Here is a 24,187-nt window from a genome sequence, read left to right as displayed (position 1 = left end):
GATACCGAGATTGAGCAGGCCAACGCAGCATTTTGACACTCTGTAGAGCATGTTGACTTAAAACAGCGGCATATGGACAAGTGTTGTTCTGTTAGAAAACATTCCCTGGAATGCTATTCATGAATGGCAGCACATGTCGAACCACCAGACTGAAGTACAAATTTGCAGTCAGGGCGCGTAAGATAACCACGACAGTGCTTCTGCTATCATACGAAATCGCACCCGAGACCATAACTCCAGGAGTAGAGGCATCAGATCCAGTGTGACTAGTAAGTAGACAGGTTGGTTACGGGTCTTCAGCTGGCTCCCTTCTCACCAAAACATGGCCATCACTGGAAACGAGGCAGAACCAGATTTCAGCGGAAAACACAAGATACTTCCAGCCTGCTCTCCACTGAGCTCTCACCTGACACCACTGAAGTCGCAAATCGTGGTGGTTTGGGGTCAGTGAAATGCACGCTCCAGGGCGCCTGTGTCGGGGATTTCTTTGAAGCAACTTATTTGTAACAGTTCCTGGCACCAACCGCTGCTGAAATTGCTGCTGGAGATGCATTATGATGAGACAGAGTTGCATGCCAAACACGATGGTCTTCCCTCATGGTAGTGCCATGTGGCCATCTGGAACCCAGTCTTCTTGTGATCCTACATTCTCGTGACCACCCCTGTCAGCTCTCATGTACAGTTGCTTCATTCCTGCCAAGTCTTTCTGCAGTACCATAGGTGGAACATCCAGCTTCTAGTAACTCTATTACATGAACTCGTTCAGGCAGTCGCCTTGTCGTCTTAAATGCGTTATTAACATAAACTCAGCACGCCCAGTCTCAAAGGTAACTACGGTTCACGATCATTACAGTGTGTATTTAAGAGAAATCTCATTTCCATCCTCATAGTGGCGCTACTAGATCCAATCTTATGCGAATGGCGCGAAATCTGAACAGGCATCGTCTTTCAGCTCTAGAAACGAGCCTCAGTGTAATATGTAGAACACTAACACATATTTAAAAATAATTATACATCATATATACGGTTATTACTGTGAAAAACATACTCAGTAGAGCCTAACTCAGGTGGAAAGGCGCTTAGTCGAGAAAGCGTGCTGTAACAGTTAGTCGCTTCATGAGAACGGTGGCTGAAGGTCACTACTCGCACAACTCACATAATCACCGATAGCATATTCAGAGTGTGAAGCTACGTTAAGGGATAAGAAGTAACGACGCACATTAGTAAACGGTTAATGGACGTCTGAAATTTGAGATTTTCTCTTTAAATAAAGAGCGGAAATAGAAGGGTAAACGACAACAGTTTACAGCATAACACATTGGTATAGATGACAATCTCAAAGTAGCCTATGAATCATCAGATTTTCAATATTCTCTCACTCTATTCAAGTAAACTACTAGTATCAGAGAAAAAATGAATAGCATCTTATTTTGTAGGAAATCTAGTGTTGTTTTCGCTAGCGGCCGTGGATTTCATGTTATTCAAGAAAAAAGTAAAAAAGTGACCTACAAACGTTCCCCCCCCCCCCCCCCACTCTCATTCCCCTCTGGGTAGGATTTCTAGAATGTTTTTTCGTGTTACTTCCTCCTACCACTGTACAAAACTGTGTGACTGCACTGATAGTTTTCCATATTAGACTTTCTGACTTCCTTGATTGGGCTAGTGCTTCAAGGGCTTTACTGGGGTAGCGTTATTAGTTTTAACTTGACAGTGAGGACAATGAAAGAAAAGAGACCATTGTAAACGTTATCGCAAAACTAATTACGTTTACATTTCGATCTAAAGTTAACCCTTAGTAGCATGGCAGTATCGCGGTTGTCGTAGTAAGAAGACGAGGCAAACAAAACAAATTCACAAGATCGTGAGGAGAAATTTACAGAAACATCAGTTTTAGAGTTTCGAAATGCACGACTAATCCCATATGTATCAGCCTAGTCAATGACCAAAAAAAGGTCGAATATGGAAAATACTTCGTGTAGTCGCAGTTACTACGCTGACCACAGTAGAAAAAGTTTATATGCCAACTAGCACCGCAAATGACGAAGAGATAGAAGAAATGTATGATGAGATAAAAGAAATCGTTCAGATATCGAGGGGAGACGAAAATGTAACAGTCATGGGGGACTGGAATTCGATAGTAGGAAAAGAAAAAGAAGGAAAAGTGGTAGGTGATTATAGAATGAGGATAAGGAAAGAAAAAGGAAGCCACCTGGTAGAATTTTGCACAGAGGATAACTTAATCACAGCTAGTACTTGGTTTAAGAATCGTGAAAGAAAGTTGCATGGGTGGAAGCAGCCTGGAGACACTGGAAGGTTTCTTCTTCTTCCGTGTCCGGATGCACCAATTATATCTTCCCTTCCCAGTAATTAGCAACGTAGATTGCTTTGTCATTGACTTTCAAAATATCATCTTTAGTGCATGTCATAGACATGTCTGGGCAGATCAGTAGGTGGTCCGAGTCCTGTATTGCTCCGCATTCACACCTATCGCTATCACTGTAACCCCATTTAAATAGGTTTGATTTGCACCCAGTTACTCCAATGCGCAGCCGGTTTAATGACCTCCAAGTTGTAAAAGGTAGTTGAAATCCTGCAGATCCCTCCTCAAGTAGTTCCATTGTGGAGTGTGGCACCATTTCTTCCCAGAGAGATAGTCGCCTTGCGACGGGCTTGGTGGCGAGCTCTTCAGTAGTTTCCATGAAACTCCTGCGGGATTTCAGCCGGACACGTTGTTTTCGGTGCATATACATCGGGTGTCGAGGATCATTCTTTTGTTTTGATCTTTCGATCTCGGCGGCTACTTGTCTGCGGATAGTGGGTGGTGCTATGCCTATGATGGGGTAAATGATGTCTGTGGGAGTTGGTTTGAGGCATCCTGTGGCAATACGTACAGTTTCGTTTACGGCGACATCAACTTGCTTAGCGTGGGCAGAGTTCCTCCAAACTGGCGCCGCATATTCCGCAGCTGAGATACTCAGCACCAGACCTGTGGTGCGCAAAACATGTGGTTGAGCTCCCCACGATGAACCTGTTAGCTTCCGCAGTATGTTGTTCCTGGCACAGACCTTTTTTTTTAGTGTTGTGACAGTGCTGCTTAAAAGTAAGTGCTCTGTCCAATGTTACTCCCAGGTATTTTGGGCTGTTTGTATGTTTCAGCTCTTCCCCTTGCCACATGACTCGGAGTTTCCGTTTGGCTTATTTGCTCCTAAGATGGAAGGCGGATACTTGTGATTTACTGGGGTTTGGTTTGAGATTATTGCCGTCGTAATAGGTAGCAAGTTCTGTTAAGGCTCCTGTGAGATTCTCCTCCACTTGTTCAAATGTTTTATCCTGTGTGGCCACTGCTGCATCATCAGCATATATGAACATTCGTGTCTGGTGGCTGATGGGAAGATCATTAGTATAGATGTTAAATAATATTGGAGCCAAAACACTGCCCTGTGCAAGTCCATTTTTCTGTGTCCTCCATCGGCTGTTTTTAGATTGTAAGGTTACATAGTAGCGTCTGTTCTGTAGCATACATTGCACGAACATAGAAAGGGTGTAGTTCTTAGTGACATTATACACTTTCTGGGTAAGCAACTTATGGTTAACTGTGTCATATGCAGTACTGAGATCCAGGAATGCGACCCCAGTTACTTCTGCTCTCTGATAGCCGTCTTCGATGTACTGTGTGAGATTCAGGATTTGGCCACAGCATGATTTTCCTGGTCGGAATCCAGCTTGTTCGTTAATGAGGACTTTGTCCACATAATCAGCTATGCGTTTGAGGATCATTCGCTCCAGCACTTTAAATAAATGACAAAGCAGTGAGACAGGCCCGAAATTTTTAGCTTCAGTTGGGTCTTTCCCTGGTTTTAGTAACGCAATAACCCGGGCTTTCCTCCACAGTTTAGGAATTTGCATTGTTGTAATACAGTTATTCATTAGCTCTAGGATCCATGCTTGTACTCCCGGTCCAAAATGTTTAATTTGCTCGGATCTCAGATCGTCGAGGCCAGCGGCCTTATTGTTTTTCAAATCTTTGATGGCATCTTGTAGCTCCTGAATGGAGAACGGGTGAGCTAGGAAGCTAATCTCCTCGTTCAATTTTCTTTTAATTTTGCCATTCCTGATCTTCCTTTTAGTTTTTCCGTTCATGAGTAGTTGGTGAGCTATCTGATCAGGCGTAACTTCACTGTAATTTGGTTGTGGTTCTGTTGGGTCGTTGTTGAGACTTTTGACCAGTTTCCATGTCTTCCTACTGCTGTGCTTCATGTCCGTCTCTTGTAGGAGGTTGCACCACTTTTCCTTTCTCGCTTCGGAGATACCAGACATCAGTGCCTCACCTGCCTGGATCGTTTCCTCCGAGAAGGGGTCCTTATTGTACAGTTCTTCATACTTTTTCAGAGCTTCCTTGCTGCTACCATTGAGTCCAGCGATATACTGGGTGCGGCACCCTCTAGGTATGCGCCGACGAGAGATTTTCTTGACAAGGTCTATAAAAGTTTCATATGTTTGTATCTCTGGTTTAATTTCCAGGATCTCCTTATCAAGGTCCTCTGTGAAAAGTTCCCAATGAGCTTTTTTGAAATTGAAGCGTCTCTTGAAGGGCATTACATCTGATTTGATTACTGCAGTAATGCAGCAAGTTATTGCTCTGTGTTGCGATCTTGGAATTGGGTCCTCGATTTGCTTTACAGTTTGCAGGGATACCTTTTCGGAGACAAAGATGTTATCTGGATTATATCCTCGTTTCCATCTTCCGCTGTTAAATGATGCAGGCAACTTTGGGTCATGTATCAATTTCAGTTTAGCCTGGTCTGCCCAGGCCTCCAGCATTTCGCCATCGTCATATGTCTCTTTATAACCCCATGCGAGACCGTGACAGTTAAAATCTCCTAGTACAACTTTCATGTTTTTTGAATGGAAATTTCCAGGCTCCGTAAATTTGAACCTCGCACCGGGTGGTTTGTACACGGATGTTACAGTACATGAATGTAGCTCAATAGTTAAAATTTCTATATTTTCTTCGCAGGTCAGAGCACAGGAGCGTACGTCTAAGTTCGGTTTCACAAATATAGCACTTTCGTACCTTTCGTGTGGTCTCTCAAGAACTAATTTCATGCCCTGTATTTTTGGTCTATGGCTAGTTGGTGCTCTGTGTGTTTCTTGTAACACTAAAACATCACAGTTGTTTCGTTTGCACATGTCAGATAATAAAATTTCTTTATTTACAGATAAGCCTTCAATATTGCAGGAAGTTGTCACTAGTGATGGTTTTGATAAAGGCCTTTTTTGACTCTCTTCGGAGAGTTGTTTTGGAAGGTTTCAGATACCTTATAATAATGGTAAGAAAGAGAGTTAAGAACCAGGTTTTAAATTGTAAGACATTTCCAGGGGCAGCTGTGGACTGACCACAATCTATTGGCTATGAACTGAAGCTTAAAACTGAAGAAACTGCAAAAAGATGGGAATTTGAATAAATGGGACCTGGATAAACTGAAAGAAGCAGAGGTTGTAGAGAGTTTCAGACAGAGCATTAGGGAACAATTGACAAGGACGGGGAAAGAACATGATGATGAACATCAACAAAAGCAAAACGAGGATAATGGAATGTAGTCGAATTAAGTCGGATGATGCTGAGGGAATTAGATTAGGAAATGAGACACTTAAAGTAGTAGATGAGTTTTGCTATTTGAGAAGCAAAATAACTGATGATGGTCGAAGTAGAGAGGATATAAAATGTAGGCTGGAAATGGCAAGGAAAGCGTTTCTGAAGAATAGCAATTTGTTAACATCGAGTACAGATTTAAGTGTCAGAAAGTCTTTTCTGAAAGTATTTGTATGGAGTGTACCCAGGTATGGAAGTGAAACATTGACGATAAATAGTTTAAACAAAAAGAGACTAGAGGCTTTCGAAATGTGGTGCTACAGAAGAATGCTGAAGATTACAGATCACGTAACTAATGAGGTGGTACTGAATAGAATTGGGGAGAAGAGGAATCAGTGGCACAACTTGACTAGAAGAAGGGAACGGTTGGTAGGACACGTTCTGAGGCATCAAGGGATCAGCATCAGCAATTTAGTGTTGCAGTAGTTTCATCGAGATGAAGAAGCTTGCACAGGACGGGGTAGCATGGAGAGCTGCATCAAACCAATCTCTGGACTGAAGACCACAACAACAAAAACTCAAGCCCGCGTGAGACCAATGTTTTGTTGTTAACATTACTTTTATCTCGGACAATACAGTTTGTTCAAGTTAACAGAATGTTGGAGGACGTTGTATGGATCACCTACAACTCACAGTTTTCTTTGATAATTTACAAGCAATTGCAACATATTTGTTGGGAGGCATGTTTCTTCTAGCTGTTGTAAACATAATTTGTAGCAAAAGCGTAAATACACTGCCTGACAAAAAGGTAAAGCACCAGGGAGGTAGGGAAAACGAAATGAGAAGTCAGAGATTCGTAGTATATGTGACATTACTGCCGTGATTACAAACTAGAGTCAAGTTTGGAAAGAACTTCGCAATATAAGCCCGCTTATCAGTATGAAGTTGCACTCACTCTGGTCTGGATACATGGCGTGATACGGTCAGGAAAGGCATCATAAAACTGTTGTACCCTCTAGTAGCTGGCCCACAACTATTGCAACTGGTTCTTTATATCCAGGATACTGTTACTGACATGGAGTAATTTTGGGAACGGATCGGGGGTCTTGCTGGAAAGAGTTAACAGAAATCTTTGGTATTCCTGTTGTAGCTCGCCTTTCTGTCTGCAGTTGGAAGGTGAAATGTGGCCCAGCATCGGCAACCAATATGTGAGACTATATCGAAATGTCCCACTAACAATGTGCATGGTTTCGTTGTACGTCTTTTTCACTTACGGACCACTGAATCAGACAAACGTGGGTGCTTTTGAGTATACTAATCCGAGTGTCGATACTCGATGACATTCCGTCCTCTACAGCTCCCTCTACTACCGTGAAAATTAATCCCTGAAGTCTTGTTGTATCACCTTGTCCCATCTTCTTGTCAACATTTCTAAAAAGTTTCTTAATTCACTGATTATGTGGAAATCTTCTTCATTCCTGATCTTATCAGTTATCTTACTTTCAAAGACCTTCTTATGCGTCACAACTCAGTTGCTTTGGTTTTATACATTTCCCGTTTCTTCACTGTCCATGACTTACTACTGTATAATGGTATACTCTAAACGTACATTATTAAATATTTCTTAACGAATTTAAGGCCGATGTTCGATACTAGCATCGTTTTCTTGGTCAGGAATGTCCTCTTTGCATGTACTTAATAACTTTTTTGTGTCAGTTTTGCTCGTCCATCACGTATTATTTCACTTTCAATGTAAGAAAATTCCTCAAATTCACCTACTCCCTAATTTTTATATTAAGTTTCTTGCTAATCTCTTTCCCGCTACACCCCATTACTTCCATGTACCAATCCACATTCTATACTCATCTGACTCTTCATTCCACCATCACTCAGACAGTTCGTAGTTATAGGAACCATACATTCTCCTGTTGAACAATGGCACCAAGATACTGTTGCCTGAGAGCTAACAAATGAGGAATTAGGAGGTCCATGACTTACCACTCTGCCGTTTGAGTCCACAGCTACAGCCTGAAGTCCAACCCGAAGGGTCCCCACACCATGACGCCAGGAACAGCACCGGTCTGCCTCTAGAAAAAGTTGGACGAAATAGCACCCTCCCCATGTTGACACCATACTCGCCGGAGATGGCCATAGGGGGTAGAGCAGAGTGGCAGTTATCGCTGTGGACAATGCCATTACATTCATCAGCAGTCCATGCTTCCCGGTCTCACACCACTTCAGACGCAGCCATTTGAGTTGTGCTAAAAACAGCCTATGCGTGGAGTGGTAATTCACTAATCCGACTGCTGCCAGTCTCCGACTTCGAACGTTGCAGGGAATGCATTACTTTGCTTGGATGGTAGACGGAGATGTGAACGGGTTCCATCGTTTATGACTTGATACGCATCCTGGATAAATCACAGGCTAATGGAAATATCGCAAAGTTAAAATGGTGTTCTGGAGGGAGGAGTTTTGAGCTTAGGCTTGAGGCTAGGAGTTCCTCTGGCAAGGCTGGTGATCAGCGACAAACAGAGGATTAGAGCAACTGCTCAGTACGTTTTACCGTAGTAGCCGTGGTCTAGAGGTGGAGTCTTCGGCTATTAATCAAAGACGGTTCTGAGTTCCTGGTTTGAACCTCGTCACTGCTTAAATTTCGAATAAAAAGTCATCGGCAATGGTGATCGAGGACTTCCGGCATTAGTAGTGACTCTCGTTCTTCCAACGGCCTTGTGAAAGATGACAGAGGACCGGACACAGGTTCAGGGCACTCTCTTTCCCTTTGGGTGGGAAACTGCCCCTAAGAAGCGGAAGAATAAGCGGCTTAAGCATGCAGAAGGTAATGGAAACCACTGCATGAGGGACACTTAATGTGTATCCACAGGACATATGGCCCGTAATTGAAGAGGGTCTCTGAGATCTTCCCGTTGTCAGAAGACTCTAGACTAGTCCCCCATTGGGACTTCCGGGATGGGGTGCCAACGGAGATGTGACCCTGAGAAAAAGACTGAGCAACTAACGAAAGTGTAACGTTCTGCGGATCGGGGCGTGTAATGTCAGAAGTTTGAAGGTGTTAGGGAAGCTAGAAAATCTGAAAACGGAAATGCAAAGACCCAGTCTGGGTATAATGTGTCTTAGTGAAGTGATGAAATGGGAAGCAAACAGGGTGATCTAGTCAGATAAGTACAGGCTAATACTAACAGCAGCAGAAAATGGTATAACGGATTCGTTGTGAATAGGAAGGTAGAGCAACGCGTGAATTACTGTAAAAAGTTCAGTGATAGGGTTGTTCTCGTCAGAATCGACAGCAAACCAACATCATCAACAACAATAATTCAGGCATACATGCCAGCGTCGCAAGCAGAAAAAGAAGACATAGATAAAGAATATGAGGATATTGAAAGGATAATTCATTTCGTAAAGGGAGATGAAAATCTAATAGTCATTAGGAGATTGCAATGTGGTTGTAGGGGAAGGAGCGGAAGAAAGGGGTACGGGAGAATAGGGGCTTGGTAGTACGAATAAGAAAACGACTGAGTCCTGCAATGAATTTCAGCCTGTAATAGCGAATACTCTGTTCAGTAACCACAGTCGGAGGAGATATAGATGGAGCGATACGAGAAGATTTAGGTAGATTACTTCATGACCATGCAGACATTCCGAAATCAGATTTGGAATTGTAAGGGTTAGCAGGAACAGATCGCAATTTAGTAATGATTACAAATAGGCTTGGCTGAGCGGTCTAGGCACTTCAGTCTGGAACCGCGCGACCGCTACGGTCACAGGTTAGAATTCTTCCTCGGGCATGGATGTGTGTGATGTCCTTGGGACATTAGTTAGGTTTAAGTAGTTCTAAGTTCCAGGGGACTTTTGACCTCAGATATTAAGTCCCATAGTGCTCAGAGCCATTTGATTTGAACAAATAGGCTGAATTTTAAGAGACTAGTCAGGAAGAATCAATGCACAAAGAAGTGGGATGTAGAAGTATTAAGAAATGAAGATGTACACTTAAAGTTCTCGGAGGCTACAGATACTGCGATAATGAATAGCTCAGTAGACAGTGCAGTTGAAGGGGACTAGACGTCTCTAAAAAGGGTAACAGCAGAAGTTGGAAAGAAAACCGTAGGCACAAGGAAGGTAAGGCAAATGACTACTCGACAGATGTGAAGAAATCGGAAAAGAAACTATTGTTGGAAGGACTGGGAAACGATAGCGCATCCAGAATTAGAATTAAAATTTAAAAGAACTTTGACGACTTAAGATCATATAAGTCAGATGGGACAGTTAACATTCCGTCGGAATTCCTGAAATGATTTAGGGAAATGGCAAAAAACTGGCTATTCACTTTGGTGTGTAGAATGTATATGGAAATATGTATTCTGACTTTCGGAAAAATTCATCCACATAATTCCGAAGATAGCAAAAAAAATATTCAAATGTGTGTGAAATCTTATGGGATTTAACTGCTATGGTCATCAGTCCCTAAGCTTACACACTACTTAACCTAAATTATCCTAAGGACAAACAAACACACCCGTGCCCGAGGGAGGACTCGAAGCTATGCCGGAATCAGCCGCACAGTCAATGCCTAGAGTGCCTAAGACCGCTCGGCTAATTCCGCGCAGCCCGAAAATAGCAATAGCCTACAAGTGCGAGAACTGTAGCACAATCCGCGTAACAACGCATGCATCCAAGATGCTTACAACAATGGAAAAGAAAACTAAGGATCTATTAGACGACGACTATTTTGGCTTTAGGAAAGGTAAAGGCACCAAAGAGTGTTGTGTTTGAAAATGGAAGAAAGACAGAAGAGAAATCAATAGGTACATTGGATCCATCTGGAAAAGGTGTTTGACAATGTGGAATACTGCAAGACGTTCGAAATTCTGAGAAAAATTGGGGGAAAATACAGGGAAAGACGGGTAATATACAATATGGTCAAGAACCGAGAAGGGAAAAAAGACTGAAATACTAAGAACGATGAGCACGGATTAAAAAGGATCTAAAAATACAGGGGCGTGAACTTTCGCTAGAATTGTTCAAACTATACATCGAACGAGCAATGGCGGAAACAAAAGAAAGGTTTAAGAAAGGGATTAAAAAAAAAGGATTGGATAATAGCGTAGCAGTATAAGTACTATCGCAACAAGCAAAATTACAATACATTCTTCATTTCCTCAATACTGAGTACTCTTAAATATTGCGTAATGTAAATGTGTGGAACCAGAAGAGTCCTCCACATTCACACAACAGAAAGAAACATTGTGGCGTTTTTATGTTGCTTATTTCGTTTATTCTAGCGTAATAGTCGTTGTGTTATTATAAGTGCATTTGCACTAGACTAATGCTATGTTTTACGCAACCTCAACTGCTGCTTAATATTTATTAATATTCTAAAAAGTGTTTAAGTATATTTTGTTTAGACCATTTTTTCTGAATAACATTGCTTTATTTGTGAATATATTATCGGGCTTGTGCAAGACTAAACTCGTGGTACCGCCTACATTGATTTCGAAGTATTTCAAAATTTTATCATTTCAGATCTTTGATCATTTGTTAATTAATTTGCATCACTTGTCTTTTATTAATTTGTTAGACTTTTAGTATCACAGTTTGTCACAAATTGGCACAGATCTTAGCTACTGATATTAAAGCTGACTGCATGACCCTATGACCAAAGCGAGCCATATTTTCAGTCAGACGTACACGGCCTAAAACCAATTCATATTGCTAATTCACACTACTGAGTGTGTGGGAAGTGTGAGGAACCCTGTAAGTCACGTGTTTCTGGTGCAAAATGTGGCGATCCCCCTTGTGATGGTCATGGAGTCCAACATTGGTTCACTGTCACCTCTGAGTGCCCTACCAATATGGGTATTGAACGATTCGATAATACGACCAAATGGAGACCCACAACGAGGCCACCTTCAAAGTGCTGATAATGCTATCTCAAACCAGTACTCGGCGGCTCCATGTGCGTCATAGTGATCTCTCAACACCTTAAACTGTTAACCGTATTAACGCCCCTTCACCAGATCTGGTAAAAACATTAAACCCCGGGAACACTGATGCAACCTCCTGGTCGTTCATAGAGAATTGCAGCTCGAACCATTCATATACCTACCTATGGTGTGTCCATATACGAAGCTACATTGACACCGACCATATCTTCTGGGTGCTCCACCTATTACGTCAGGCAACGCAATTAAAAATTTTGGCTGATGACTAAGGTGATCATTTTTGCAGATACTGCAGAAAATGCAAAATTAGAAACTGAAATTTTTGTGGCTATCCATTTTTATTTAATGGGTTAATGTACTTCACAGATGAAACTGAGAGGATTAAATTTATAAACACGCCTTGTAAGCTATGACTACTGTTCACTTCCGATTAATGAATGCAAACGGGACTGAAGAGGCACAATGTTAAAAAGTTTCTGGTCGTTCGATGAGAGCACAATAACGGAAAAATACCAGTGGTATTCACTTAGAGAAAATACGGGAAATAGATTTTTGCATGTCGAGAGGACAGTGCACAACATCCTGCACGAAAAACAAACTGTTATATCTGGGAACTTGATGGGTGACGCAAGTTACGACTGTATTGCAATATTTAGTCACCAATCCAAGAAGATTGCATGGAAACACTGTAGTAAGAGGGCTTGCTGAAAAGTAATATATCTGAATTTCTTATTCTTATCACAATATCCGTTGAGACATTACATGTCATTACTCGGACGACTTTCCCGCTTCGCTGACACAGGTTGTAGCCTTCTGCCACTAGATGGCTGCGAATTGTATCGTGGAACATGGCGGTGTGTAACGCAAATAAGTCGATATGTGAGAAACAGCGTTCTACGCTGAAGCGCCAAACAAATATATATAGACATGCGTGTTCAAATACAGAGATATGTAAACAGGCAGAATACGGCCCTGAGGTCAGCAACGTCTATATAACACGGCAAGGGTCTGGCGCAGTTGTTAGATCGGTTACTGCTGCTACAATCGCGGGTTATCGAGATTTTAGTGAGTTTGAATGTGTTGTTATAGTCGGCGCGCGAGCGATGGGGGACAGTATCCCCGAGGTAGTGATGAAGTGGGGATTTTCTCGTAAGACCATTTCACAAGTGTACCGTAATATCAGTAATCCGGTAAAACATCAATTCTCCGACATCGATGCGGCCAGAAAATGGTCCTGCAAGAAAGGGATCAATGAGGGCTGAAGAGAATCGTTCAACGTGACAGAAGCGCAACACTTCCGCAGATTGCTGCAGATTTCAATGCTGGGTCATCAACAAGTGTCAGCGTGCGAACCATTCAACGAAACATCATCGATAGGGATTTCTGGAGCCGAAGGCCCACTCGTGTACCCTTGATCACTGCACGACACTAAGCTTTACGCCTCGCCTGGCCCCGTCAACACTGACGTTGAACTGCTGATGACTAGTCGGACTAGTCTCGTTTCAAATTGTATCGAGAAGATGGACGTATACGGGTATGGAGACAACCTTATGGGTCCTTGGTCCCTGCCTGTCGCCAGGAGACTGTTCAAGCTGGTGGAGGCTCTGTAATGATGTGGGGCGTGTACGGTTCAAGTGATGTTGGACCCTTGATACGTCTATATATGACTCCAACAGATGACACGTGCGTAAGCATCCTGTCTGATACCCAGCATCCATTGTGCATTTCGACGAACTTGGGCAATTCCAGCAGGACAATCCGACACCCCAGAGGTCCAGAATTACTACAGAGTGGCTCCAGGAACACTTTTCTGAGTTTAAACACTTCCGTTGGCCACCAAGCTCCACAGACATGAACATTATTGAGCCTATCTGGGATGCAACGTGCTGCTCAGAAGAGATCTCCATCCCGTCGTACTCTTACGGATTTATGGACAGCCCTGCAGGATTCACGTCAGTTCCCTCTAGCACTATATGAGACATTAGTCGAGTCCATGCCATGTTGCGTTGTACTTCTGCGTTCTCATAGGGAGGGGGGGGGGGTTACACGATATTAGGCAGGTGTACCAGTTTCTTTGGCTCCTCAGTGTAAATGCCATATTACGTCATTTTATTCTGATTCACGCCGACAGCCACGCAGGGTAGACGCGCGGTCTAGGGCGTCTTGTCACGATCCGTGCGGCTCTCCCCGTCGGAGGTTGAAGTCCTCCCTCTGGCATGGGTGTGTGTGTCGTGCTTAGCGTAAGGTAGTTTAAGTTACAGTAAGTAGTGTGTAAGCTTACAGACCGATGACCTCAACAGTTTGGTCCCATAAGACCTTCCCACAAATTTCCAATTTTTCACGTCGACGTCTTGTTTTTGATGTTACATTCGGAATATGAGTTATGAATGGTGCGTAGTACCACACTGTAAAAATACATCTACAAAAACATCTACATCTACATTCATACTCCGCAAGCCACCTGACGGTGTGTGGTGGAGGGTACCTTGAGTACCTCTATCGGTTCTCCCTTCTATTCCAGTCTCGTATTGTTCGTGGAAAGAAGGATTGTCGGTATGCCTCTGTGTGGGCTCTAATCTCTCTGATTTTATCCTCATGGTCTCTTCGCGAGATATACGTAGGAGGGAGCAATATAGTGCTTGACTCTTCGGTGAAGGTATGTTCTCGAAACTTTGACAAAAGCCCGTACCGAGCTACTGAGCGTCTCTCCTGCAGAGTCTTCCACTGGAGTTTATCTATCATCTCCGTAACGCTTTCGCGATTACTAAATGATCCTGTAACGAAGCGCGCTGCTCTCCGTTGGATCTTCTCTATATCTTCTATCAACCCTATCTGGTACGGATCCCACACTGCTGAGCAGTATTGAAGCAGTGGGCGAACAAGCGTACTGTAACCTACTTCCTTTGTTTTCGGATTGCATTTCCTTAGGATTCTTCCAATGAATCTCAGTCTGGCATCTACTTTACCGACGATCAACGTTATATGATCATTCCATTTTAAATCACTCCTAATGCGTACTCCCAGATAATTTATGGTATTAACTGCTTCCAGTTGCTGACCTGCTATTTTGTAGCTAAATGATAAAGGATCTATCTTTCTGTGTATTCGCAGCACATTACACTTGTCTACATTGAGATTCAATTGCCATTCCCTGGCCGGCCGAAGTGGCCGTGCGGTTAAAGGCGCTGCAGTTTGGAAACGCAAGACCACTACGGTCGCAGGTTCGAATCCTGCCTCGGGCATGATTGTTTGTGATGTCCTTAGATTAGTTAGGTTTAACTAGTTCTAAGTTCTAGGGGACTAATGACCTCAGCAGTTGAGTCCCATAGTGCTCAGAGCCATTTGAACCATTTTTGAGCCATTCCCTGCACCATGCGTCAATTCGCTGCAGATCCTCCTGCATTTCAGTACAATTTTCCATTGTTATAATCTCTCGATATAGTACAGCATCATCTGCAAAATGCTTCAGTGAACTTCCGATGTCATCCACCAGGTCATTTATGTATATTGTGAATAGCAACTGTTCTATGACACTCCCCTGCGGCACACCTGAAATCACTCTTACTTCGGAAGACTTCTCTCCATTGAGAATGACATGCTGCGTCCTGTTATCTAGGAACTCCTCAACCCAATCACACAATTGGTCTGATAGTCCATATGCTCTTACTTTGTTCATTAAACGACTGTGGGGAACTGTATCGAACGCCTTGCGGAAGTCAAGAAACACGGCATCTACCTGTGAACCCGTGTCTATGGCCCTCTGAGTCTCGTGGACGAATAGAGCGAGCTGGGTTTCACATTACCGTCTTTTTCGAAACCCATGCTGATTCCTACAGAGTAGATTTCTAGTCTCCAGAAAAGTCATTATACTCGAACACAATACGTGTTCCAAGATTCTACAACTGATCGACGTTAGAGATATAGGTCTATAGTTCTGCACATCTGTTCGACGTCCCTTCTTGAAAACGGGGATGACCTGTGCCCTTTTCCAATCCTTTGGAACGCTACGCTCTTCTAGAGACCTACGGTACACCGCTGCAAGAAGGGGGGCAAGTTCCTTCGCGTACTCTGTGTAAAATTGAACTGGTATCCCATCAGGTCCAGAGGCCTTTCCTCTTTTGAGCGATTTTAATTGTTTCTCTATCCCTCTGTCGTCTATTTCGATATCTACCATTTTTTCATCTGTGCGACAATCTAGAGAAGGAACTACAGTGCAATCTTCCTGTGTAAAACAACTTTGGAAAAAGACATTTAGTATTTCGGCCTTTAGTCTGTCATCCTCTGTTTCAGTACCATTTTGGTCACAGAGTGTCTGGACATTTTGTTTTGATCCACCTACCGCTTTGACATAAGACCAAAATTTCTTAGGATTTTCTGCCAAGTCAGTACATAGAACTTTACTTTCGAATTCATTGAACGCCTCTCGCATAGCCCTCCTCACACTACATTTCGCTTCGCGTAATGTTTGTTTGTCTGCAAGGCTTTGGCTATGTTTATGTTTGCTGTGAAGTTCCCTTTGTTTCCGCAGCAGTTTCCTAACTCGGTTGTTGTACCACAGTGGCTCTTTTCCATCTCTTGCGATCTTGCCGATCTTGTCGAAAAATTGTTTAAGAGAGTGTCAAAGAAGAAGAACCATAGAATGTGGTTTAACAAACGATCAAGTAGCCTATTTTCCTGTATGATACATCAACGATTTGAGTCTTAAAAACAAAATTTAGGAAACGCGTTTTCGAAATCCAGTGGCAAATATCGCTACTGAAGCTCGTCGTTGTGTATAAAATGCATCTGATGAATCAAAATATTTCATATATACTCGTATAGACTAAAAATATTATGGCGGCGATCTTTCATCTCTGTCTACTGTTGTTAAGGATTTGATTGCAGATATATTCCTGTCACAAGCAAGAACAAAAAGATGATTGCTGCTACTTTCATTTGCAGTAGTTTAAGTGGTACTCTTAGATTCCTCTCTAGTCACACACTTGGAAAACGCTACGTATTTGGAAAAAAATTGTGAATTATTTGTGACAAGAAAAAATATAAATGTCACTGTCAGTTATTTCAGCAATTTCATCTGTAGCAGTTTCATGTTTCATCGTTCATTTCTTAAACATATGGATGTCACGAAATCGGATATACTCATTACTGAGAAAGCGCGGTATTACATGTAAATAACATCGAATATTGCAGAAAAATGCTTAACTTTCACGAATAACAAAGTCTCAGAACGTTTTACAAACACGAAGAGGAAAAGAAATTTTCAGTACCCAGCAGTGGGTGACCGTACTTCCTTGGTACCTATAGTTCCTTGTCTTAACCGCTTAGCCACTATATCTCATACGGAAGAGTTGCTTTATTCCTGATAATTCTAATCGGGAGGGATGGAGGCTGACTTCGTCGCCGAATGACGCGAACGTAAGCCGTAAAGGCGTGGAATTTTGAGAGGTTTCCACTACCGGGCGTCACAAAATTCCTTTCCATTGTTACTTAAAAGTTTTGAACGCATTCCGATAACCAATAAGTAAATAATTTGTGGGAACTAGTACGCGATGTTGCTATTAACTTCATGTAACACTCGTATAATACACGTAAGCGGAGCCGACGTTTTGAAATTTAATTATTTTTAAACTCTTAATTACTTAAAAATAATAGGTATTTTGTGATAATAATGACATAAAATATTTTTATGTTATAATCATTTACAGTAACAACAATATAAACTATATTTCTAACAAAGGAAAACGGTATATTATGAACTCACTTTCCAGTCGGATGCTTCCTGATGCTTCTTCAGTAAAACGTAATCAGTAAATACGAAACTAAAGCAACTCAATAATTCTCGAACAACAAATTCTAACTTTCAATAAATTACACCGAATCGAATGAGTGGCCATACCGAACCTAACCACCTCTCGGTAAAGTTGTCGGCAAATCGGCGGAAGGACCGGTCGGTGACAGGTCTCAGAAGCCTACAGAATAAAAACTTCGGATAAAGAACAGAAAATGTCGTCACTGCTGAGGCTAATCTACCTTACCGATCGGTATGAACGATACAGATTAGGGCCCCAGATGCGGTATGGAAACCTAGGAAGTACTGCAGACTCAACTCGGCTCTTCAGCCTGGCACTTAGACACTATGGCCTCTCGCTTATGGAGACAGACCAAGTATTGTTCGTGTTAACAGATTTTCTTGTAGAATTACAATAAATGAAAAGCACTGGATTGGTTATGTTTCTGTAGAACATAGGCAATATTGCAATTTTCATGTACACATAAATAATCACGCAAGTCCCTACAATTTATCTAGTATGTAGTGGCAGAAGAGCTGTCTCAATTTCAGACAAGTGCATTTGCAAGAAAGTACGATCTTAATTAAGCCTGTTAACGGTGACTGAACAAAATAGCCACGCGATTCAAATTTTTCGGCCTAGTACGAAGACTGGTTTAAGGATGTCCATTTAAAAGTTAAACAGCCATATTCAGAACTTCTACTTTGTCCACCATGTTATTTAGGCTGGAGAGAAGCGTCATAACCAAACGACAAGCCTGTGAAATGAACAAATGACAAGGAGAGGGAAAATGTTTGAATGCAGCGATCATAAAGTGGTTCGGTCATGTAAAACGGATGCAGCCTGACCAGATTCCCAGCCGGTTCTTGCACATGAACGTGCCCGGCTGTAGACCAATAGGACGATCAAGAAAGATTAAAGGAGAGATGTAGAATGCTGAGGTGAGTGAGGAAGTCTACCAAGGCAGAAACACTTGGAGGCAAATCGTCTAGAAACGTCCTAACCGGGTTGCTTAAAAACTTCTTGGATCGTCACGAATAGGATCGTCTGTGGGAAAATTGCGATATTTTCTTCTTAAGGTACCCTATAGTTTTCTAAATAAACCGAGATGCATCAGTCGAGAGCTTCCACTAGTTCTGTAAAGTGATTCTACTTGCTGTTCTTACTATTTTTGTCGCTTGCCATTAGGTGAATTGAAATTCTACCCTTTAAACTCATTTGCATATCCCGCGGCGTACAACGATTCGGTAGCTGTTAATAACAATTTCCTGAGAAGCGCAATCACTGTGATTCCGAATATTGGGCACCGCTGTCCTCCTACAGCAATATCAGTTATCGTCACATGCTATGAAGCACCGTACGTTAATTAGCTTTGTATTGCGGCCATTTTACTTAATAATTTGTGTGCAGTAATTACATATCATGAGAGTAGACAACCCGTTAGACTTAATTAATTCCCATGTTGCTACATTTGACGTCATGATACGATGTCACAATTGTGTTTATGCTGTATTATTTGAATTTATAACGGGAAACCACTGGAAAAAGTAGTTATAAGTATAAATAGGATAGCTACGGAAACACAAATTTTAAGTCGCCCTAAGTTGGCTAGAATAACATTTTGGAGCTACGTAAACACACAAATCGACAGTTGGAAAACACATCGTTCGTATTTTTGTTGAAAGAACGTAATTGGCAGTGGTTTTCTGCAAGGTGTCTGTGACGAGTGTTGACTATAATCTTGACCATTAGCATACTAACTCGTACTCGCATTATGCGATCTCAACATCGATGTAATAGGGAGAATCAATATATAACGGAAATGTTGAATACTTGTTTGGTGAATCGCAATTACGTATATAATCATGTTTGTGGACCACTCATATTTGAAACATACAGGAAAGATCCAAGATATACTGACTGATGTGTAAAGCGGTTCTACTGAAAGATAAGATCATCTGTGTTGTTATTTTCCGTTTCTATCTAAGTGCATAACTAAATCGTTGAAAGAATTTTTGAAAGAGAAAATTGATTATTAAGTATTAGACTTCAATTCACGTATCGTAAATGGATTTTCAAGTTTATTTGGACATTCTAATCCACTAGCACATTACACACAAATCAAACCACAGAGAGCAGCAGATACGCCGAATCTATAGGCAGGCTAGATGTTGAAGTACACTGAAGTTCACGTCCTGCTCTGTACACTATAGTACATAACTGCCGATACATATATACATAAATGGGACTTGTGTGATTCTGTGAAGGCGTTCTTGAATCAGAATAATAGAAGTTCCAATCCCCAGGTTCTGAGGAAGGTTTTAGTAAGATTTTCCTTGGTTGTAAGACGAAAGCCGGAAGCAGTCATCCCATCCCTGCCTACAAACACTTCTTGGTGGTTTTAAATCCTCTTGGTACAATTTACGCTGAACTTCTTAAGTGCTGCCTACTCCAAATCGGCTAAATACGTTTCATTTTCGGGAAACAGGATATCTATGACGATCCACTACTACCTACAATATATGAATACACTTCGTAAGCTATCCCTTGCTTCTTGAATTTTCAGCACATATGAGAATGTTCATAGAAAATTGCCATGACTGAAATGTCCTCGTATAACATGAAGTATTGACCCATAATATTTTGTCTGAGTTTATAGGAACAAATTCCCAAGGGGAAAGCACTCATAGCTTAACGAGTCGATTTATGGGTATAAATGAATATTTAAACTGAACTTTAGTGATCGAATTACTTAACAGCAGATTGATGACCTTATTTACGAAGTACGATAATGCCTCGTTTTATAGACAGAGGCATGTTCAGTCAGCATACGTGACTATGTTACCCTCTCTCTTCCCACATAAAGCTTGAAATATTAACATCTCAGGACAAATTTCGAATGTTCAATGAGATATCGCCGGTGAACATCTCGAAGTATCTTATCTTCAGCTACCTGAAAAATCATGCAGAGAACTAGATCCAACCAAAATGCCGTTTAATTAAATGTTGACTGTGAAAGCAGCTGATGTGAATAAACACGTTTGCTGAAGAAGAAATGTCCATAACCGAACATCTACAATTACTTAAGCGCAGATGTACGACCGCATAGCATGTTACGTCGAAACATCATATTTCAGTTAGGAATCATGGGAAGTAAATGTTAAACGATAGAAATTTTTGTGTTCCGTGCAATGCTATTAATTCAGCAAAAAGCGAACAGAGCACGCATGATTTCTTAGCAACACAAAACACGTGGTAAGTAAATCAGGTATGCAAGCAATACATACATTCTACATACAATGTAAAACGTCTGATAAGCTAAACTTAATGAAAGAGTGAATAAGTTGCCTGAAGTGCTCTTCGGATTGAATGACGGTATTCTTGTTCTGTACCAAAGGTCGTGAATACGGATATCGTAAGACAAAGAACTGACAACGGCATTATAAGCCTGCTTCTGCCGCTCGTGATGTTCTTAGTAATATCGCAAGGTGTGTCAGTGAAAATTTCACCTTGAAATGTAAATACTTCGTGAATACTTAACGAAATAGTCTACGGACTATCACATTAACATGAAATTCAACACTGGCTCCAAAAAACACCATACATCTCACCTACAACGCGACCTGAATAGCACAGACTCGTTCAGACATTTTACCCACAGTCCCTTGCCTTAGAGGAACGCTGTTATGGGCCCATTGTACTTGAACCAGAACACGTGCCTTCCCATCTGCTTCAAAGGCTATCCCAGATAACCAAACTGATTGCAATCGTTCCTTGGTACAGAATACCACCTCTGCATACCTCGAACAAATACCAATTCTCGAAATAAAGCTATTAAATAACTGAAAATTGTATGTGACAACTTTTAACGTGAATTGTAGAAACGCAACATGTACGCACACTGAAGCGCCAAGGAAACTGCTATGTTGTTGTTGTGGTATTCAGTCCTGAGACTGGTTTGATGCAGCTCTCCATGCTACTCTATCCTGTGCAAGCTTCTTCATCTCCCACTACCTACTGCAGCCTACATCCTTCTGAATCTGCTTAGTGTATTCACCTCTTGGTCTCCCTCTACGACTTTTACCCTCCACGCTGCCCTCCAATGCTAAATCGGTGATCCCTCGATGTCTCAGAACATGTCCTACCAATCGATCCCTTCTTCTAGTCAAGTTGTGCCACAAGCTCCTCTTTTCCCCAATTCTATTCAATACCTCCTCATTAGTTATGTGATCTACCCATCTAATCTTCAGCATTCTTCTGTAGCACCACATTTCGAAAGCTTCTATTCTCTTCTTGTCTAAACTATTTATCGTCCACGTTTCACTTCCATACAATGATACACTCCATACAAATACTTTCAGAAACGACTTCCCCACATTTAAATCTATACTCGATGTTAACAAATTTCTCTTCTTCAGAAACGCTCCCCAAATAGCAAAACTCCTTTACTACTTAAAGTGTCTCATTTCCTAATCAAATTCCCTCAGCGTCACCCGACTGGATGCTATAGGCACGTTTATTTAAATACAAAGATATGTAAACAGGCAGAATACGGCGCTGCTGTTGGCAAAGTCTATATGTGACGACAAGTGCCTGGCGCAGTTTTTAGATGGGTTACTACTTCTACAATCGCAGGTTATCAAGATTTAAGTGAGTTTAAACGTGGTGTTATAGTCGGCGCACGAGCGATGGGACACAGCATCTCCGAGGTAGCGATGAAGTGCGGATTTTCCCCGACGACCATTTCAAGAGTGTACCGCGAATTTCAGGAATCTGGTAAAACATTAAATCTCCGACATCGCTGCTGCCGGATAAAGTTACTGCAAGAACGGGAACAACGACAACTGAAGACAATCGTTCAAAGTGACAGAAGTACAACCCTTCCGCAAATTGCTGCAGATTTCATTTCTGGGTCATCAACAAGTGTGTGCGAACCATTCAATGAAACATCATCGATATGGACTTTCGGAGCTGAAGGCCCTCTCATGTACCCTTAATGACTCCACGACGCGAAGCTTTACACCTCGCCTGGGCCCGTCAACACCGACATTGGACTGTTGATGACTGGAAACATGCTGCTGGCCGGACAAGTCTCGTTTCAAATTGTATCGAGAGGATGGACGTATACGGGTATGGAGACAACCTTATGAATCCATGGAACCCGCATGTCAGCAGGGGACTGTACAAGCTGGCGGAGGCTCTTAAATGATGTGGAGCGTGTGCAGTTTTACTGCTATGGGACCCCTGATACGCCTAAATACGACTCTGACAGGTGACATGAACGTAAGCATCCCGTCTGATCACCTGCATCCATTAATGTCCATTGTGCATTCCGACGGACTTGGGCAATTCCAGCAAGACAATGCGACACCTCTCACGTCCAGAATTGCTACAAAGTGGTTCCAGGAACACTCTTCTGAGTTTAAACAGTTCTACTGGCCACCAAACCCCCCAGATATGAACATTATTTTGCATATCTGGGATGCCTTGGAACGTGCTGTTCAGAAGAGATCTCCATCCCATCGTACTCTTACCGATGGTCCTTGGTTTCAAAATAAACATTGAAAATAACCTTGAAATTGATGCTGATGTTTGACCATTAGACAAATAGTGCTTACAATGTCAAAATCAGTGTAAGTTTAAACTTCACGTAGAAGATAACGTAAATCTGAATTTATAGAATTGTACTTTCGCGTAGCTATAGAGTAAGCACACTGGGTTCGCAGCTTCATGTTACTGAAGAGATTATGATTCTCCGGTCCTAGGACTGGCTGAATTGAAATATCGTGCATCGACATCACGGACAGCATAGAATGAAACAGTTAAAACTACGTCTTATCGAAGCACGCATTGAGTATAAGTAAATTACGATTTCCTCTGAGAAGACAGCAATGTTGTGTCCGTGTTGCAGAGAATACACCTCCAACTGATATTGTACGTTGACTTACACGTCACTTACCTGTTAGATGAAGCAGTGTCAGTATATGATGATGGCACACGTTACGATCGTTGATGAACAAGGAATTAACGGTGTAAAGATGTTCATTTTCAGATAGGTGCCAGAGCAATGTGTTAAAATTTCTCAGTAGCTGCACAAGATCCTCGGATGGCTGAAAGTGATAACTACAGTATAGAGCGAGACGATTAACTGTCAATTACCATGGTTTTCATAGAAACGACGATGTATGATAGACTTGATTTTAATCTTCTCAGAAGAGCAATAAGCAACAGTGTACATGAAATCGCGTAAAGCCAGCCAATTGGTTTGAGGTGATCCTAATGAGACCGGGCACCAGAATAATTGAGGGAGGCCTGTTGTGATGGTGCATCCCTCCACTAACCTTGGGAGTCAACACACACACACTGTTGTCAACGAAGTGTATATAACAGTGCACATGTACTGCTTCTCTGCTAAAAATGGTGTATTTGAAAATACAACTCTTAAAAAATAAATATATGAAATGATATCAGCCAGTTTATTATTTCGCCTAAATGAAAGATTATTAGCTTTAGAGATTTTTATTTTATAAGATACGATACTTCAAATAAGAGATTTTCATGTGCTCTAACTTCTGCAATAAGAGGCGTTCAAATGAGAACGAGACACGTAGAGAAAAGTAAGTAAATTGTTTAGTATTTCAAAAAATAACCTCCGTAGCTGTTAATAAATTTACCCTATTGTGAGAAAAGGTGATCAGGGCACTTGTAGGAAAATTTTAGCGGTTGCCTACGGAGCTACGATTGTACCATGCCGTGTGCCTCTTAGTCTGAAGCAAATGGTAGCCTACGAATGTCACTTCAGGACTCTAAAAATACTGAGATCGCTTGGGAAGAGTTGGGACTGTATG

The sequence above is a fragment of the Schistocerca serialis genome, chromosome 4 (genome assembly GCF_023864345.2).
Source record: "Schistocerca serialis cubense isolate TAMUIC-IGC-003099 chromosome 4, iqSchSeri2.2, whole genome shotgun sequence".
NCBI classification, from domain to species: domain Eukaryota; kingdom Metazoa; phylum Arthropoda; class Insecta; order Orthoptera; family Acrididae; genus Schistocerca; species Schistocerca serialis.
The sequence above is the reverse complement of the archived record's forward strand: the minus strand, read 5'-3'. Positions refer to the sequence as shown.